This window comes from Tribolium castaneum, chromosome 2 (assembly GCF_031307605.1).
Source record: "Tribolium castaneum strain GA2 chromosome 2, icTriCast1.1, whole genome shotgun sequence".
Lineage (NCBI taxonomy): Eukaryota > Metazoa > Arthropoda > Insecta > Coleoptera > Tenebrionidae > Tribolium > Tribolium castaneum.
In genome coordinates, this window is record NC_087395.1 from 5,891,549 (window position 1) to 5,905,559 (window position 14,011).

At 32.7% G+C, this 14,011-nt stretch overlaps 1 long non-coding RNA gene across 1 annotated transcript; it reads right to left on the bottom strand.

Annotated features, from left to right (window-relative positions):
• Nucleotides 1-536: 536 nt before the first annotated feature.
• LOC135265452 (uncharacterized) lies at nt 537-4,833 on the bottom strand. Its single transcript, XR_010333121.1, has 3 exons — nt 4,491-4,833; nt 3,991-4,440; nt 537-3,930 (listed from the first exon to the last, which is right to left on the bottom strand). It is a non-coding gene; the product is annotated as an uncharacterized LOC135265452 (long non-coding RNA).
• Between the last annotated feature and the right edge of the window lie 9,178 nt (nt 4,834-14,011).

The following is a 14,011-nucleotide window of genomic DNA, read 5'->3' on the forward strand; positions in this document are numbered from 1 at the left end:
TCTGAAAGGTTTCAAATGACATATCTGTACCAACGTGATCATTAAAAATATGTTTTAAATTTAATACATCCTGAGGAAAGATAATTATGAAATTAGCATTATCACGAATTAATTGTTTCTGAATGGAAGAATACGTTTGGCTAATAAATATACAATCGATATTATAATGCCTACCAAAGCAAAAATAATCACGTATTATATTTTGGTTACAAGTTACTACATCATCAAATATTATTATGGAATAGGGTTTGATTTCTTTAGGAGGAGGAATTTCGGCACCATCTTCATATTCATAGTAACCGACTTTATCGAGAGGTGCCAGAACCGATTTTAAAAATTGATATTTTGGTTGTTGTAGGGTTTTTGAAAATAAGTAAATGTCTGTGAAGCGTAATCCATTAGGATGCAGCAAAAGACTTAATATCACATTTGTTTTTCCACATCCAGAACGTCCAACCACTAGTCCTCTTTTTACACTATTATTGAATAAAGTATTATGTTTAGGAAAGTGTTGATAGGGTACACAAACTGAATAGTCGTGATTAGAAATTTTTAATAAATCTTTTTGTTGCACAAGTTTCATTGTTGACTTACAAAATACAAATAAAAATACTTTACACATTACATCAATTATAAATACATAATAATAATAATAATAACTATGTAGTATAAATAAATGGTTACATATCGTTACATATCTACAATAAGGTAAAATTCAATCAGTGGGTTCCACATATTTTTGCAATTCTCTAATTAGAGAATCTAAATTTCGATCTCTATCAATATCGTAATGTCCCCAGGCTAATGTGTCAATTGAATTACCTAAAATGTATCGTTTATCATCGAAATTAGACAGTGCTATTTTATTCCTTAATTCGGTATACATATTATGTAAATAAGATTTGAAAACGTTCATAACACAGAAAACTGATGAAGATGAAGGATTTGTTGCAATTGCCCGATATTGTAACAGTGTTAGAGATTTATCAATTACATGTTTACTTACACCTTTAGCCTTTTTAATTAAATCATTCACTGTTTGCACACAATATGCTTTGGCACCGGTGCCATAAAGTAGTACAATTGGTACACCAGCATACTCATCTTTCATTTTACCGATAATAGACACAGTTTTAGGAATATCATGAATATTATTCTCGGGATAATTTGAAGTATCAAACCGATCAATATTCTGCTTAATATCATTATATACGTTTTCCGTATAAATTTCTAAAATTAATGAATCCGTATCCGTATACAAAAGCTGTACATTATTTCCATACTTAACTTTAAGGAAATTATAAAAAAAGTCATACATTAAAGTTTTTGAAATTTCCAATATACTGAATCCTACATAAATAGGTTTATCATACGTTACTTGAACTTTATTCATTTCTATTGCAACTAAATTTTCAGTAAAAATAGAACAATTTTTAAATTGTGGTTTGGCTATCCATGTCTCTGCTCCATACTTGTGACCGTTCTTTTTCCAATGTGTAGCCAGTTTAATATCTACCCGATTATCGACATTTTCCATGGTTTTTCCATACACACTATTATTCATGAGTTTAAATAAATCTTTTTCAAACTTATCTTTAGTCTGATTTCGTAATTTCGTATTTAAATCAATATATGGTTTGAGCCATGACGATTGATTGAATTTTAGTACTCTATGAATTTTTGTCAATTCTAGTCCATTTTGTAGAGCTTGTTTTAAATTTCGATAGTGTATTATGTAGTTTGTTTTAGCACATAGATTTGGAATGAGTTTAGCACATTTTCCGTTTGGTGGAATTAAATTTTCAGGTAGAAATGGCATATCATTATGAGAGTTGTGTAAATGATGAGGATAAGAGATATCTACTTCAAGGACATAACCTTCAGGTGTGGTATCAGTCAAATCCATAATACTAAGTGAATTAATTTCGTCTTGCGTTAGCCAAGTAAATCCACCTAAAGGGAGTACTTCACTCATAGCCCAACCATAGAGATTTGTTGCATCGAGGTATAAAATGTATGATGTCGGTTTCGAAGGGTCATAATTTGGAAGAAATTTATTATTTGCTTGAGCCGCTCGTTTAACACATGTACTAACTCCCCCACGAATCCCTTTTTTGAAAAAATGCAACATATCTATATCAGTCAATAATTCTAATTTTACATGGGTAAATTTAAGCATAGCATTCCAACTAAGAGATGGTGCTGTCACGTAATGTGCTGGATCAAGTTCATAATGCTTAAGGCACATGTTTCGAAAATTCTCAAAGACATCAGCTAATAGCAAAATATCACTTTTTAAATAGAGATCAGAATATTCGCCTAGAGTCTGACAATGGAATGTATTCCATACGGTATTAGCTCGTTGATAATCATCTTCAGAAATATGCTCATCGCGAAGTTTATCGTAAAAATCAATTTTTTGTGGTAATTCCGTGAGATCTAATTTAGAAAAATCATCGATAAATGAATATGGAAAAACCCCTTTCTGTCTAATTAACTGAAATTCTCTGTCAACGGGAAAGTATCGTTTTACTTCCATACATTGAGCATCATCCAAGGCTGCTGCCAGTTTTTCTAATGAACATGCCAAAAACTGAAAACTATCTATAAAACGCAAGTGTAAGTGCTCCTTGACTATTCGATTGTTTGAATTTAGATATTCGCCTACACAAATTTTTTTCGAAAATGTAATATATTTCTCTTTAGTTTTACCAAGAATATTAATTTCACTTTCTTCAAGGGCCAACTCTTTAATGAATAAGTGACTATCATAATTTGTTAAATTATGAAATACTATCGGAATAAAATTTGGAATTTGAAAATTCAAGTTACAATTACTGTGCGCGGCGGACCTATAACGACCCGTTAAATGACAGTGATCTTTTACTTTAATATCATTCTGTTGAAAAGGTTTTTGACAAATATGACATTCCGTTGCTGTAAGATAATCAAACTCTTCTTGAATAGTTAATGGAAGCATTGGTTGTACAATACTTAAATACTTTTTATAAATCTCTATCAAATCTATTTCTAATGCTGTAATAAAGTCAGCCACAGATGACTGTCCTCGAAAACTTTGGAATTTAGATAATTGATCGTTATATGAACATTTAATGTAATATGCACATGAATATGGTTGATGGAGAAAAGTTTTTATCGAAAATGATTGATTTGGATTTGGTGCAACTGTACTCATAGGTTTCAATAAACATTCGAAATCAGCATAAACAATAAATGGAATAGTCATTTTATGATGATAATTTTGAAATTCTAATACATTAGCGGGAACATTATAACCAAATCTATTTGTTATTAATTCATTATTTGGGATTCTAGCATAAAGTTTTCCACAATCAGTCGAAGAATGTCTATCTAATAAAGCTTGGGTTGTGAAATATTGTAGACATCCATCACAGAAATATTTTGAATGATGATGTTTTGAGAGTTGGGAAGATACTAAACGTGGCAAATTAGTTATTGTACAGTAATGTTGATTACCATCGTTATCACTCAACAATAATAAATTTATGTGTACCGGTTTCTTAAAGTTTGTAAAATATAATGGTCCCACAATTTCAAATTTTACCTTATTGTTTACATAAAGTAATTCAAGTCCGTAAACATTAATAGAGACATTATTTTGACTTTCAAATTTTGCAATACTATCCAGTTTTACAGGAAATTCAATACCTTGGAAATTAAAAAGTGTCGACCAATGTGGATATGAACTGGGCAAATGTTCTGGTCCCATAGGTAGACACACTGCTGCTACGACACTCCAACCAAAACAATGAATATCCTGATTTTGAACATTAACTATTGCCCTCTTCATTTTCACGCTTGGCGGTAGTGGGATATACGACGAAGCTTTCAATGGATTGTAATAGTTTACATTTAATTCTAAATGTAAGATTTTCACAAGTGTCCAGCCTAAAACAAAGAAGCAAAAAAAATAATTGTATTATAAAGATTTTTACAATATATAACTACCTGAATCTCGTTCCAAAAAATCCATCATTTTTTGACTAATAACTTCTTGAAAGTCATGCAACATATTCCTAATATTCGTGCCTAAAGTGACAATTCTGTTAGTAGTATTGAAAGATTTTACATCAAATATATTTTTTGACTCAATGGTATACAATCCAAATAATTCCAAATTTATTTTGATTGTACTAAATTTTTCAATTTGTGAAACAATAAGTCTAAGTAATTTATTGTGAATTTTATCCATAAATTCATTTAAATCGATATAATGGCCCTCATCACAAATCCTATATGAAGCGATGCGTGATTTAAATGCACTGCTGAGTGCAAACACCCCATCCTCCAAGGGAGTACTTTGACAATTATTTCTATGCTGTCTACTTCTCTCATGGGCCGTAATAAGCTTTGGAGCAATTTCTTGATTACATGTAACGCACATATAATTGTTGCTAGCTAGAAAAGAAAAATAATTGAAAATAGAGTACCTATTAGTTAAAACTTACCAGTTGAATGACATATTTTCTGTTTCTTGGCGGCCGGTCCTCCATTTTCCTGTTTTTTGACCACTTGACAATAGAGCTTTTCGTGGCGTAGTCGTGATTGACGGGTTGTAAATTGTTTATTACAGTTTTCACAGTGATGCATTTTCTTATGAAAATATAAATCAATAAATTAAACAGGTTACTAACAAAGTTTAATTATAAATTTGCTGCCTTCTGTTACTATCTTTGAATGACTTTTATTTATACTATATAAATATATATTTTTTTGTGTTCAGAGATAGGTATCCAGCAAGACCTCGAGGAGGAGCAGCATGCTTGCCATCGTGTTGTAGGTAGTATGATGTTAAAATTTGGAAAATCGCGTCCGAATTAAATGTACTTGATATGAGTGTGGGATGGAAATAGGATTTATTAATATTAATTATTAATATTAACATCATTAATATTAATATTAATATTATAATTATTAATAATTAATATTAATGGCGACTTTCGCGAACGTCTACGAGGCTTTCTAGGGCGCCGACGCCTCCTTGATCGTGAGTGAGGGGGAGTGGGTGGAATGATGTCTTCGTCGTCGTCATCGTCTCCACCCTCCACCCTATTCTCAATCCTATTATTTATTTGCCCTAGAATGGGTGACAATTGAGAGGGTTGAATGATGTCATTTTCAACATCCATCTCTTCACCCTGCCTCCTCTCTTCAACCCACGGCTCTGCCAGTGCGTCAATGAGAGATGGTTGTTGCATGTCATTGACGCCCTGTGATAATATTATGGGTGACGGTGGTGGTGATGGTTGTGGTGACCGAATGATGTTATTTTCGGCCTCTACCACCACCAATCTCTCTGGCAGAACATCATTTTCCTCAATAATCGGTGAATTGGGTTGAGGGGGATGTTCAACGTTACCATTGATAATGTTTTCCACCTCAACCCAAGGCTCCGATAAAGCGTCAATGATGTCCTGCGATATTATCATAGGGGGTTGAGTTAATATCGCGGGTGCCGCTTCAGGAGATGTTAGTGTAACGGGGCGGGTAAACACTGGCTCAACGAAGGGGCTTTGTGGTGGTAGTGGTGGACTGGGAGAGATTGGGGGTTCTTCCACCACCACCACCATATCATTATCAAATACATTTAACTCATCGGTAATCGAATTATTGATGGGACAAGTTCCTTCATCCACAACCGGATTGAACGCCGCCTCGTCTTCGTTAATAAACTGGTCTATTAAGGTCAACGAGATGTCGTCCGAATAATCATTTTCAATACCATGTTGAGCCAGGTATTGCGTGAATGGTAAAGAAAACGATAATTCACTATCAGATTGTGATGAAGGAATAACCATAGAATCATCATCATCCTCATCAACGATTTGAACAATATTAGCAACAGCGTGATTAGCTAATTGCTTCTCTTTCACACTTAACTGACTACATTCAATCACATCCTCTTCAAGACAATCTTCCCTCAAAGATTGATTTAAAGACGACTTGGCAAATTGTTCAAATTGTGTCTCATCATTTTTGATTAATTTTGAATTAGCAGGTCTAATAATTACATCAGAAACGATATTGATTCTAGGTTTATCCCTATTAAAACCACTACGGTTTTGATAGGGATTTGCAACTTTTCCCTTCAATACTTTAAATAATAACTTTGATGACTGGTTACTTACAGTTGTCCTAGTTGAGGGACCGGGACACTGACAACACTCGTCACCATGAGTGCACGGTTTAAAATTAGCAAAATAATTTGAACACATTATTTCGTACACAGACTACCTGTACAACACAGAATGAATTTCTGCATGCACTCTCTGCACATTTATAAATTGTTAAAAGCTCCCGTCAAGGTCAACTTCTTTGTATGCACTTACTGCAACTACATTGGTGTATTCCATCAAGGTTAACATATAGACACAAAAAAATGTAAAAAGAAGACCTATGTAGACAGGATGGAGTGTAACCGCCTGTTTCAAGGACATCGTTAACCTGTTTAATTTATTGAAAAAATGAGAAAAATCACTCATATCCACTGCAATAATCAACTCTTTTTTTATAAATAAAATGAATTTTTTTGGGTGGTGTATAAGGATTATTGAAAGTGTAAGGGAGTGGTAAATATTATGAAAAAAATACAAATGTTTATAAATATATAACATTTATTTATAAATACTACAATTAATTAATTCAATTAATATTCCATATCATTACAAAAAATATTTTTTGAAGAGTTTGTATTTTCAAAGTTGCTTCTCGATGATTGTTGATAATCATTATTAGTATTATGGGATAAAGTTGAATCAAAATAATTCCCATTTCCGCAATCAAAACTCCTCCAAGAATATTCACGATGTGGAAGACATCTTCGTAAATGTCGTCGAAGATGTTTTACTTTCAGGCGATGTCCTGGATTATTACGACACGTTATCCAACTCTCTTGATCCATGATTACTAATAGACTGATGAGTTGAGATTATTTACACAATGTTTTGTACACTTTCAACGAAATGTTTGTTTTAAAAAAAATACATTATGTAGACTGCAATATGCTTTATCGTTCAGATGGTACATGCATTTAACTTTATCGGCGTGTAATGTTGGTTGTTGTGGAAATTCAATAACTTGTTTATGTGTATATTTTTTCAAAAATTCGGCTTTTTCTTTTCCTTTTACGTAAATTTTGTCAACATCCTTCAACACATTGTTTATAACTTGTACGTGTTTCCAATATGGAATATGTCCCATATTCCAGTCAATACAATGATAATTCTTCATTAACCATTTTACTTGTTTTTCATGTTGTGGATTCAAAAGTTGTGAAGGGAAAGGGGGTTGAAAAACATAGTGTGCGAGTTTGTCTCCTCTTAAAGCAGCCAGTTCTTTAACTATAAACTTTTTTCCAATTTTGTAACCTTGAACGTCTATAATCACTTCGTTCTCCATTACTATTAATATTAATTTAGACTTGTTTTACAGATTTTGTCAACGGTGTATATGTAAAGGCTCGATCACTAATGACTAATGCATATGCGGTGGTTCCCTCACTTATACCGGTGTCTGTATCAAATTCAATTCTCAGTGCAATAGACTGTGTTTGTAAACCAGTTTTTTGCATTGAACAATCAATTATGATTAGTGGATAACTGTCGAAAAACTGTGTAGGTGTAATGTGTGTTTCTTTTTTATCTGTATAATAGTATCGGGATCTAAAGTTTGTAAACATTTCATATAATATACCGAAATGGTGTTTTTTATATGAAATATTTAAATTTTCATACGGATATCGTTCATTATTTAGAAATACTCTCATATTGGTTATATCGCCTCTATCAAATTTACTCATATTTTTATCAAGTTGTCCTTCTCTATTGCTTTGAAGGCCAAAGATAATATAACGAGGTGTTTCAAATTTTGTAGAGATTTTCACAGGCCAACTACACTTTGTAGTATTTGTAAAGAGTGGCAGCGAATGAAGTTCCCAGCTTCTGTACGGTACTGCAATTTCTTTATCTTTTTCAATGGTTTTTGTCAATTTAACCTCTTCCTTTAAACCGGGCACAATATGTGGAACTAGCCATGCAATTTTATCAATTACAACTCGTGCTTTCTCATTTGTTGTACAAATTAATGCATTGACATCACTATTACTACGAATTAATATTAACTCTTGCGGTATGTTTAGCATTATATTTTTATAATCTTCTGCAAATCCTAATAGTCGATTTAATGGGATACATGCTTGAAAATATCCATCTATAGGTTTAGTGGCTTCTTCATTTAGATCCCAACCAGACATTGTTAATTTCAGACTTTCACTTTGATTTAATGATGCCAGATTTTTCATAGTTGTTGTAATACCTGGCTTTGTGTTTGTATCTACAGTTACTCCACTTACTTCATACCGTATTTCACTAAACAAAAAAGCGACACCATTATTTACAAACTTGGTTTTTGTTGCTGGTACAGTTTTATTGGTTGTAGCGTCGGTTTTAACCAATTGTCCCTCAATTAAAATTAAACTATCACATGGTAGTGTACACAAATCTTCTTGTAAAGGAATTCGAATTTCATCCGTGTTTTCATATCTGGCTGTATATGCCTCATGACTTTGAAATTTGTAACCTACCACACCTTCATCCCACTCAATACCCTTCTCAATATCGAACATTTTTTATGTGTATAATTCAAATCCTAATGATTTTAGAAACAGTTTATTTTTATTACTTAATTGTTTCACGGTTCGTTTCGTACTAACTGTTTTTCTACACTTTTGTTGCTTTTTATATGAGTCAGTTCTAAAACTAATACCCATTTTCTTCTTTCTTCTGCAAATGTAATCCAACTGTTACAGTCTCTTGTTGAAAATTGACCAACTTTTCATCTTGATCTATTATTTTAAGTGTAATATTTCTGATAGTTTTAACACTAATGGGTAGGTAAATCACATGATCTGGTGACTGTACTATTTTAAATCCAGGTGGAACGTTTGAAAAAAATTGATAAATTATGTGTACAGGTTCTCCATTTTTAAAACTTCCAATTGTAATATTACATTCAATCATAATCGAATTAAGTTTCATTATGTCTGCAATATTGTCCGAATCTTTTCCAACATTTTTCGGAACTATTTGACTATTAAATCCCAACACTGGTCCGATAGTATTTGGTTTGGTAAAGTCAACATCTTTTGTTGCTTTGATATGTGTATGTAATGTATTATTGTTTGCAGTAATAGATAAGAGGTCATTACGGAATTGTTTTTCAATTACATGTTGTAAATAGTTGTTTATATCGGTTAATTGATAACAACCGGTCGGTATTTTAAATTCGACATCCCCGAAAAAGAATTTATTATTTTCTTCATCAATATTCGGTATACTGTTGTAGACTTCAAAATTTGTAACACCCAGTTCATAGACACCATCACTAACATCAATCGGTGGATTAAAGTCAGCACTTAGTATCGCTGATTTTCCTGTTAATACAAACAGCATCTTTGATTCGACTAAACTTATAATTTGCATGTGTGTCTATATAAAAACTTTAAACATAATTGTCCACAATTATATGAACCCATTTTCTGATATCCATCATAATTGTATGTAATGTTATTACCATCATTATCACTTTTGAAATAATTGATAATCTCTGTTGGAGGTTTTAAATTGCCCATACTATCAAAGTATAATATATTTTTTTATTTTTTACATATGCTGTCCAATGAGTTCCACTATTTTTTTCTTCATCTAAATTTATAATTCCTGTTTTATTTTAATGTATAAGTTTCGGTAATTTATTACGCATATATACACCTCTAAAATTTGGAATTTGTAATAGTCGAGCAAACTTTATTATTTCAATATTAGTGAGGGCGTGACGTGGTAATTTTACTGGGAGTTTTTTTTCTGATACCATTTATATGGACCAATGTAAAGACCTTTCCCTTTAGTTTTTCCTACACCTTTACCGCTACTCATTTCCATTGCTTTATTATGCCGCATAGTTTCCTCCAACATTTTTTTATCTACCGAAGCTTTATTTACAGCAGTCGCTATCCCTGCAGCTCCTCCTCCTAAAGCGCCTAGAGCACCTAATAGTGGTAATAGGAATGGTAAAAAACCACCATATTTAGGAGCAACTAGAATTCGTAGTTTTTTTGTCTTCTTTTTTTACCCTTTTTACTTTTAGCTCCCATTCCGAATTTTACTTTGCCTTTCATTATACCAGCAATTGCTAATGCAGCTGCTTTTTCCCCAAACGATGCGTCTTTTGCTTTTAAACGTTCAACTGCTTTACTTAATAATAACTTATCTGCTTCGTGTCGTTTTTGCAAATTAGTTTCGTTGGCGTACGATATATCGTGTTCTTTACAAGCCTGATCTAATTTATTTCTACCACTATGTCCAAGTGCAATTCGTTCTTGTAATTTGGTTCCAGGACCACAAAACTGATAACCCGGTATATGTAATTCAATGGGTAATTTATTTATTAATTTATTTATTAGACCCCAACCTCTCTTTGTCAGAGTTGAATCAATACTATGTTGAGAATCACAAGTCTGTTTATTATATAACTTCATTTATTTACTTTTATCCATACAGCAAAAGAACAATCTAGATACTAATTTAATCTAAGGTTACAAGTTGTTTATATCTAATTTCTACTCTTATTAACAAACTAACATTCTATACCACTATCACAGCTACTTGATGAGTCGTCAGAATCATAGTCATCAGAATCATAAAACATCATTTGTCGCTCTCTACTAAAATACCATATTTTAACAGTCATTTTGTTTATTAAATTATTTCCACACAACTTAGAATTCTGTCCTATTACTGTATTACACCAAAAACACTTGTAGTTTAACACTGAAGTCACATGTAGATGACAAATGTGAAATCTCACTGCCATAATCTTCACACATTTCAAACAAAAAAAAATTTTCTGTTACTACAGTCCTTTGGAGACAGGCAAAAGAGCATGTAGCAGTAAGGATCTGAAAACATTTAAAACTTAATTTCTACAAGTACATACAATCTCATATTACATACCATTGTCAACTTCCATTATGCTGATTTAAGTTAGTGGTATATAGCTATAATTTTTTGGGCATTTTCCGGATCCACTTGGCTAGCTGTGTAGCACGGAGTTTTACACTTATGACAAAGGAAACCATATTTTCTAAGTAACTCTTTAAATTCTTCTTCATTACAAGTAATGTCAATACTTAAAGAATTATTCCACCCATCTGGATTAATAATAGAAATGTCCTTAGTGCTGCACTGTTCACACACAACCACTCTATTAAAGAAACGTTCCCAACCACCTTCCAAAGATATGTGTCCTAACTGGTTGTGGAAACACGTTTCTTCCACTATTATGACACCTTCACAAGTAAAACGATACCACATTTTTTTACTACTTTAGTATTGAGAAATACTTATTAGATACTGTTTTGAATTTGTATTGAATTTTATATATATTAGCTGCAGTGACCTTGAATGATAAGTAAAGAGGGAAGTTGTTGGCCTTGCAAAAGTGGGGAGTAGCATGAATGGCCTTGACCTTGAAAACATCAAGGTCCAATAATGTCTTGGCCTTGAAGTGGTGGGGGAAGTGGAGGGGTTGGCCTTGAAAAAGTAAGAGAGAGAACGAGTGACCTTGAAAGAAAGAGAGGGAAAATGGGCGGGGTCAAACTCAAGGTCAAGGTTGTGTTGTGTTGTCCCCCCATTCGTTATCTACTCGAATGCTGTAAAAGATATCTTGTATCGTGTGGGATTATCTAAATTTAAAAAATTACCCGAACCACTACAGTGGGGAATTGATAATGAAGAGAAAGCAAAGGAGAAGTTTGAACAGATCACAGGTATAAAGGTAGATTCATGCGGCTTTTTTGTTGATAAAGAAAAAAAATTTTTAGGTGCAACACCAGATGGGTTAGTGGGTTCAATGCTATTGTTGAAATTAAATGTCCATTTAGCGCAAGAAACACAAATATTAAAACTGCCATAGAACAAAAATTGATTAAATACTTAGAAATAGATTCTCAAGATGATAGTAAAATAGTTTTAAAAGAAAAAGATAATTACATGCATCAAGTACAAGGTCAGCTCCACATTACTAATCGCCAAACTTGTTATTTTATAGTGTACACCTCTACAGATTTAAAATATTGTATTATTGAGAAAAACGATAGTAAATATTGGAACGGAGGAATGATAGATTGTCTTGAAAATTTTTATATGAATGCCATGTTACCAGAAATAATTGATTCAAGACATAGTCGCAATTTACCGTTACGCAGCATAATAAAAAAGGATTTGTAAATAATATTTCAAGTTAAGTTTTAGAGATTTTTACATAAATACATAATATGATGATAAGCATTTTAATAATAATTATAATTTTTAATTTGAACAATAAAAGTAAAAAAAAACTTCCTCAGTGGGTTGACACCTTGTCGTGGTGAGGGAGCTCAGTAGTTCTATCACAAAACCTGTACAGAACGAAGCTAAGTACCAAAGTTTTAATCATCTTTTTTTATATTTTTTTTAAAACAGGAATAATTTTATTGTTAAAAGTATTCAAAAAAATAGCGAGCGTGATTACTCGTATTTCAAAATCTCATAAGATACGTTGATAGCAGTGTCTACACAAAAAAAAACGTAATGCAAATCTATAGGTACCTAATTATTTTGTTAAAAAAATTAATTCCGAAATCATGTGCTTTAATTTTATACCATTATTAGAGAAATCGCTAAAATTCCTATTTGTGCCGATACATTTCTCTGTCTTGAACAAAGGCAATAAAATTATTATCTTGTGGGTCACCCCAATGGTGGTTACCTCCAGCGGTGCGTCCTAAACCCGTCATAAATCTTCTTCCAGCTAGCTACGCATTCGAAGAAGGATGCATTAAAAGTTGCCTACTTACAATTTAATTTTTGCTTTATATCTATCAATTAAGAACAGTTAACAAAAATCTAAAATATCTCAGGTCTGTATTTTTAAATTTCCTATAAAATGGTTTATTTAAATTCTCAATACAATGCACCGTTATCAAAAATTCGTATCAACTTCATTAACAGACATTTTATTTAATAAAAAAATATCTAGCCATTTATTTTAATCAAGAATGTTTCTTGGAACTACATTTACTTATAAAGAAACACTGCAAATGTCAAGAAACTCTTCAAGTCTAAATTTGCGGCTAAAAACAGTAAAAACAGTTTACACGTAAAACGTATGCGCCAGCTCCCAGAGGGTCTTGAGCCTTTTAAGTTACTAGAGCAGGCAAGCTGCTGCGCGATCATGTTTTGAGCCATGCAAATGAGCGATAAACACACATTTAACAATAGCAAATAAAAACAAAAAGGTAATAATAATTGCGACCGCAGAAAGGTATAAATAACTCCTCGAATAATTTTTTTAATAAGAAGGTGACGCGGATTTATGCAAAAGTGGAATTTGCAAGTAAGATTTTGTTGTGTTTGCGAGCTGTTTGAGTTTAGGTCACTGTGGGAAAATTGAGGAAAGTTACATTAGTTTCTTACCAAGGACATTAAAACTATTATCACGTTGCCATTCATTGCTATTACCAAACTACTAAGCACTACAAAGCAACTACCACCCCGTCTGCATGATACGAAAGCGGCTAAAGAGACCCAACGTCTGTTTTAACCGGAGCGGAGCGTCTGACCGACCACAACATTCAACACTACCGCTGTTCGAGAGTACATTAAAATTTGTTGTAAATCGACAAGGACACCAAGTCAAACGGTAATGTTGTGGGAAAGAGACTGCTGGTAGACCTGCATAGTGCAGGACGTGTCCCGCCAACATTTCGTCCTTTTTCCAGACGCAGGACAGTCGGCCGGAAGCCACTGTATCACTGTGTTTCCCGCTAAATACTTCACTGGCGGAAGTAATTAAAAATTTCCTAACTACGTTTGTGACGACGATCCTCATTAATAATTTATGATTCATTTCAGCAAATGGAGAAAGAAAGTTG